We start from the raw sequence: 7,500 nt of genomic DNA on the forward strand, positions 1-7,500 counted from the left end.
GAAAGGAGAACGCGAGCACGAGGAGCGGGGAATCCAGAGTCCTTAGCACAAGAAGGCAAAGCACTACTGCGACGTTTCCTCGGTGCTGTTACATGGTGAAAGGGATTCCTCTAACAAAGCACTCCCCGTATCTTAGAATATATTCTGTGGTGTAACCGGACACTGGCGCACTAACCTTCTTTGCCAAAACCTTCCTAAAACTTGCTCATATGTCAAAGGAATCTTTATTTGAATGAGAAAGTACTGGCAGCACACCGGATAGTTTTTCATAGGACAGGAAGGATATTTATACCTGCTACTATCATCACTATTACAGTTTACTAATGTCAATGACGATTCAGAGGAACAGTCAATCATCCGATCTCCTTTATCCTCTTCAGAGAACTAACGAAAGTGTGATGCATGCATTTAAATCAACATTACATCCTTGTCAATGCATATGTGAACATAAATAAGAGGGAACAATAACTAATCATTATTCACTAATAGATAACTGCGCCTCTACTTGACCGAATATTTCCTAGAGTACATGCTAAAACAGGTTTTGGAATGGCGCCGATGCATAAAAATCTGCAGTTTCTTCTTCGGTGCCCATTTAATATATCATTATGTCACTTCTCAAAAAAGTTTCGTGTATTTTATTTTAGAAAATATGAATCTTCTTTAAACCTCAAAAACAGATCTATGACCCCCCCCCCTCTCTGCCACCACCCCCTTTTTTTTCTTTCTCTCCCTCTCTACTGTATGCTTGTATGTATGTATTTATTGTATATATATATATATATATATATATATATATATATATATAAATCTATCTATCTACCTATCTATAAATCTATCTATCTATATATATACATATATATACATATATATATATACATAATATATATATATATAATATATATATAAGCATATATACATATATATATATATACATATATATATATATATATATATATATATATATACATATACATACATATATATATATATATATATATATATACATACATATATATATATATATATATATATATATATATATATATATATATATATATATATATATATGTACACACACACACATATACTATACACACACATATACTATACACACATATATACATGCATACACACATGCACATACATACATGCGAACACACACACACACACAAACAGACTCTCTCACACACATACACATATACACAGATATATCTGTATGCGTATGCATATATTTATATATATAATTATTTAGACACACACGTGTATGTGTGTGAATGTATATATATATATATATATATATATATATATATATATATAGATAGATAGATAGACAGATAGATAAATAGATAGACACACACACACAAACACACATATATACATACATATATATATATATATATATATATATATATATATATATATATATATATATATATATATATATATATATATATATATATATATATATATATATATATATGTATGTGTGTGCATATATAATATATATACATATATGTATATATATATATACATATATATGTACATATATAAAATGAGACAGGGAAATGGACGATCACAGTCGCTTCATTATACCGTAAAGATTTGTACAACGAAAGAAAAGGAAGTCGAGTTAGTCGAATGGTGTGGTCAGATTTTTAAAAATTAATGCGATGCATTACGTGCTCGAGTGTTGGTGGGAAGTCGAGGAACTGCTTGGTTCCTCGGTCCTGCTACCAAGTGTACGGTGTTATGCTATCTGTAACTACTACCCAGCGATAAAAAATAATCATGATAACGATGGTGATTGTAGTAATAATGATATTAGCATTAAAAACAGTATAGACACAATAGAAGTAAAAGTCATAACCATCATAGTATCATCAACATGCTTACCGTGCGTCTGGTCCGTGACTATAGTCGTGTGTCCCTGATATGCTTCTGCGAAATGCATTTACCTTCTCAACAGTGATGCAATACATGTGGCAGATCCTGCAGAGAGGTCTACAAGTTTGAATATTTTCTGAAATAAGTCATGATCTAGTTCTTTTGAAGATCTTTGTGGTCTGAACCCATTTCAAATGTTGCATTAAGTAAAATATTCTTTTCAAGCATCTCCATCGCAGGAATCAAACTTTAAAATTCTGGGTTGTAATTGAGAAAAGCTATTATAATGTCAAGAACATGCAACAGTGCTCAGATAATGCTAAATACATGTAAACGAATGAATTGACTGCACATTCAAATAGAGTTTGGATATTATGACACCTTTTCCTTTTCCATATCACATGTAAACACAAAATCAAGACAATGTTGTCTATGTACCGTTAATAGTGAATGGATATACATTCTTCAGGAGAGCTGCCACAGAAATCAGTGTCCTAGCCCCTGTACGGGATTTCGTGACGTAAAGCCGAGTCAGTCGTAATACTAGTCTGACCTTTGACAATCCCGGTCTTCAGATAATGGAAGTGTAGTATTACCACCACTGCCTGCGCACCAGGCATTGCTAAACAACCAGGCAAAAATAGGAACATTTGCATCTGGAAATAAGTATGAATCTTATCATTAGGTCATGATACTGAAATCTAGTAATATCTAGTAGTAGAAGTTGTAGGTGATAAATATGTACTGCATGAATGAGGACTTCCAAGGAATTGTATCGGAAATTTGCACTGCACATAAAGGCCGAAGGCCTTCAAATATCATACCTTAGGCAGAAGTGATACAGATGTTGCATATAGCCAGTGAACAAGATGTGAATGATCTTGTACAATACAGGGCCTTATTAAATTATTGTCAACGAGAACAGATCCCAGTGACATCAATAGTTAAATTCATTGAGATTTGAAGTAGTAGGTTTCACTGCAATATGCCTTGCGTTCACTAGGGCAAAACGCACCGAGCGTGTTGAACAGGGCGAAGGTTGGAACTCGCCGCCCGTGTACACAACCAAAATGGCCACCAACTTAGAGCCTCAAAAGTATATCTGTCCGAGCTGCAATATGTTTCATTTTACCTTTCCATCTTTGTTAGTCACTAATATATGTTATAAAAATCGTCTACATAGGTTTTGAACCCTCATTACGGTCTTGATTAGGAAAATAAATCACATCTCTCTCGGCAAGTCTCCGCAGTGTCCGCCGTGGAAGGACTTTGTTTACAATAATCAACCGATAGTTGCATTGCGTGGCGAAACCATTCACCCTGAGCGTTGTGGGACATGGCGAAGCGCAGAGTGCAGATATGCTCAAGTGAACTCAAAGATGATCTAGGCTTTATCTTGAACTATTATGACATCATTGATTGTGCTTTGGTACAGAAACAAGACGAGTATCCAAGACTGTGATTGTGAGTTTTGTGACACTAATGGTCATTTGCAACAGGCTGGTCTGAAGGCTTTCTCATTCTGTGATCCAGAGCTGTAATAGGAAAGCCGAGGTTCAGGATTCCATCCCTAATATGTGTTGGCTCTTGATCATTGAGAAGGACTCGGGGACACAAGACATGAGGAATATATAATTCAGCATGTAAAAAAGGATTTCTACACGACTCGGAAGAGTACTCAAGTTGGAGTGTAGGAGTAACAAGCAAGCTGATGATGTGTAGAAGCACAAAATCATCTGAAACAAAGTATAAAGAAATGTGACTGCAAGATAAAAGCTTAGAAGAATTACTGAAGTGTAGAAAAATTGCCTAGGCATAAAATAGTTCTTTTACGGGTATTCTGACACCTAAAATTACGTTACTTGCTTGCCATGCAGAGATTAGACGGACGATGTATCTAAAAGATGAAAGATGCGCAAAAGCAGACAAGGATGAATAGGCCACTGGATCACCACACTATCTATCTGTAGTTGTTGGCTCATCCAGGCAATCCCAGTTCATAAGTAATCAAAATCATGTCGCAACTGCTTGCTACTTCATACAATCTTTAGCACTGTCACATTGTCTAACTTTCTCAATAATTATGGTGTTAGAGCGACGTCAGGTGAGGGTATGGCAAATGGCTGGCTTACTAACTTGGCATTATTTGGGAAATAAATATAATTTGTTGTTACGAAGGCGGCCCGAGGCTGACTGCCTACGCCTCCCTTTCCATGGGCAGCGTGGGAACCATGCACCGCTGCCGCTGTTAGCAGTGTTGCTATTACAACTCTAACACATGGTTGATAAATGACTTGATTTTTACATAGAGTAAAATCAAGCCTGTGGTTATATTAGTATAGATGATATATTGTAAGTGATCTCTGTCAAACTCAGGGGTTCCGTCCCAGTTAATCAAGTCATTGTACAAGGAATTTTGCCTTCCCTTGATGCTGGTGAGGGATACAGGCGCAAATGGATCCGACTAACCCCTGTCAATTCAAATTGCCTTAAGTGGTAGTCAAACACTGTATACAAAGATAGGAAAACATGGCAAAAGTTTGTGAGCCTAAAAGGTTGGCGGATAGTGTAATATCTGAACAATAGATGGCGCTGTATAGTCTGTGTATTTACTATCGTGAAACGTCAATTACTCAAAATACTAGGAAAGAGTTGGTCTTTTTCTAATAGTTTTTGCAGGTTTTAAGCTTCCTGTTTTAACTGTAGGTCTGTTTTCTTTAATACTTTGATTGATGATGAAATCAAATTTGTTTTACTTAAATGTGTCTTGTATATCTTTGATTTAATGACAACAAAAATGAATGAAAAACAGGAAGAATTTATTGATACTGAATGATTGTAGAGTTTATTTAATAGATTTGTTTATTTGTTAAATTGTAGAATTCATTCAATTTACGTTCGTATTCATGGTATTAACACCAAAGATATTTTCTGCAATAAAATTGTAAAGTATTTAAATGGAAACATTTTGTCATGTAAATATGCATACACATGAGATAATTATTGATAAATATTTTATTGTCATATTCTGAAAATGATAGTGCAAAACCTTATTTTAATGTATGTAAAGAAATCTCTAACAAAAAAGTTATTAAAGAATGGAATAATTATTTAATTCATCAAAATCGGTCGAAAAAAAGACAAAAAAACAAAACAAAACAGACGGTCCCCTTAAAACGTGCTTTCCTATCTTTCTTACATAGTCTTCGGTGGGAGTATGATGCAACGCTGGATCCTTTATATGGGTGGTGTTCCAGCGTGATAATCTCTTTCCGATGTTCAAGCTAACCACTGATTAAAATACTAATATTACAAGAAAAATCTGAAAATACAAAATTTAAGAGAATGTGCTGAAGGCATATTAAATAGCTAAAACTGCAGCATACAAAATAAGAGAAAATACTTCCAAAATGGAGAGAATGGCTATAAAACAAAGAAAAAGGTTAAATACGACCCCATGAAAACCTGGGTCGGGTTAAAAAAAAAAATCACTCAGACTTCATACTATGAAAGATTATTAAAGGTTAAACTGAAAAAGGAAAAGTCAAGCCAAGTACATTATATATGAATAAAAGTCACACATTAAATATATATATATATATATATATATATATATATATATATATATATATATATATATAATTATATATATATTATATATATATTATATATATATTATATATATATATTTTATATATATATATAAAATATATATATGCAATATATATATATAAATATATATATATATATATATATAATATATATATAATTATATATATATATATATATATATATATATATTCCAGGTTCACGCCTAGCTCCTACGCAAAGAATGTCAGGCACGTCAGTACTTAGTTTATCATCTTCCGTGATCGACTCTCGTTGTTCCCTTCGTCTCTTCATTTCAATATGGCAACACTGCCGTTACTCATCCCACAGGAGGTTGAGGCGAAACGCAGTCATTGCCTCGGTGATGTCTGAGGCAAACATTTTTTATAAATATTTTCCTTTATATAAGCTTATAGAACACAAACGAAAATGGACAAAACTGTTATGAAAAGTATAAAAAGGAAATACATAAGAACATGCTTAAAAAAAAGAATAAAGAAAAAAAAATAACAAAACACGTAAAATGTTTCCTCTAAAGCTCAAAATGAAATCAAAGTAAAATCGAAACCTTAAAAGTTTACGAACTGTTTCAAATTCTAGAATGAATAAAAGCTAATTGCTGTAAGTTGATCAAAATGTGTCGCTTTTAATTAATAAATAACAAGGGAAAACATATAAATAGGGAAAATGTGGTAAAATAATAAAATGAACTAAAAACGAGAAAATCGTACAAAAAAGAAGCAACACAAGACAAGCGACAGGCAGCGCCCAGTCCTCCGGCAGGGGAGCCAGAGCGAAGGGCGGTGGATGAGATGCAACATCCCAGACCGCCTTGCAATATCAATTGATTAGTTACTTATAGCTGCACCATAACTAATAATATGAATGATGAAAATATTTATCAACCGAATATAATGGCTTTTTGTGCTGAAGAATTTGGAACAATTCCCGTCTAGGGGGCCACATTCTGTCCCTTTATTAATCCTGGAGCAGCGGGTGATGGACACTTTGTGCTCTGTGACACAAAACGGCCCTGAGATCCCCATAGAACTCCTCGCTGAAAGTCTTCGTTTTTTTCTTGGACTTTGGTGTGTGTGTGTGTGTTTGTGTTGGGCTGTGTGTGTGTACAGTGATCCCTATACACACACACATATATATACATATACATACACACGCACACATACACACACACACACACACACACACACACACACACACACACACACACACACACACACACACGCACACACACATACACACACACACACACATATATATATATATATACACATACACACATATATATGTGTATATGTGTGTGCGTGTGGGTGTCAGGGAGTAGGGGGCTCAGCGGGGACTATTGCTGGTATGGTCACACCTCCATCCGTACTCAGGAAAACTATGCATGCTCATCTGAATTTGAATTTCGGGAAATCCCAGGTTCCAGAACACAACATACGCCAACTTTTTTTGTAGGTTATCCTGTTGATATGGAAGGCTACTTATAGGTTAGCCGTTAGATTTTTTATGAATTAAATGTTCAAAAGAGTATCAGGAATTTTGTTAACTGCTTCGACAATCTAGCTCAGCTTTGATATAATCAGAAGATGCTATACCAAGGAAGAAGATCGTTGGATCCTTTCCGCATGACGTCACTACCCTTCTTACGCAGTAGTATATACATTGCTGTAAAATAGATGCTAGTTTCATTCTCTGCTCCAGCAGTGTGCCCCTGCTGCATTCTGGCGTATGTACGATACCTCATGGATATCAATTGTTTTGCTGTACTATTAAAATGAAATGTTTGTAGTATTGCAACTCTACAAAGAATGCAATGATAAATCTCATTATCATATGCTACTTTTGATGTCATTATTTAATTTGGTCATCGTTTACGGTATGTACGCACACATACACACATTCACTCACTCAAACGCCCACACAAAATGCTTAATTCCCATAAGCAGCTCACACAAATACTTATATACAATATATAAGTATAGA

General features: G+C 34.5%; 1 long non-coding RNA gene across 1 annotated transcript in view; it reads right to left on the reverse strand.

Annotated features, from left to right (window-relative positions):
• LOC113829797 (uncharacterized) overlaps positions 1–259 on the reverse strand; it is a 10,012-nt gene extending 9,753 nt beyond the window's left edge. The window contains exon 1 of the long non-coding RNA XR_003477924.2: positions 1–259. This exon is cut by the window's left edge and continues 64 nt beyond it. This is a non-coding gene — a long non-coding RNA (uncharacterized lncRNA).
• Between the last annotated feature and the right edge of the window lie 7,241 nt (positions 260–7,500).

The sequence above is a fragment of the Penaeus vannamei genome, chromosome 9, assembly GCF_042767895.1.
Source record: "Penaeus vannamei isolate JL-2024 chromosome 9, ASM4276789v1, whole genome shotgun sequence".
Classification (NCBI taxonomy): Eukaryota; Metazoa; Arthropoda; class Malacostraca; order Decapoda; family Penaeidae; genus Penaeus; species Penaeus vannamei.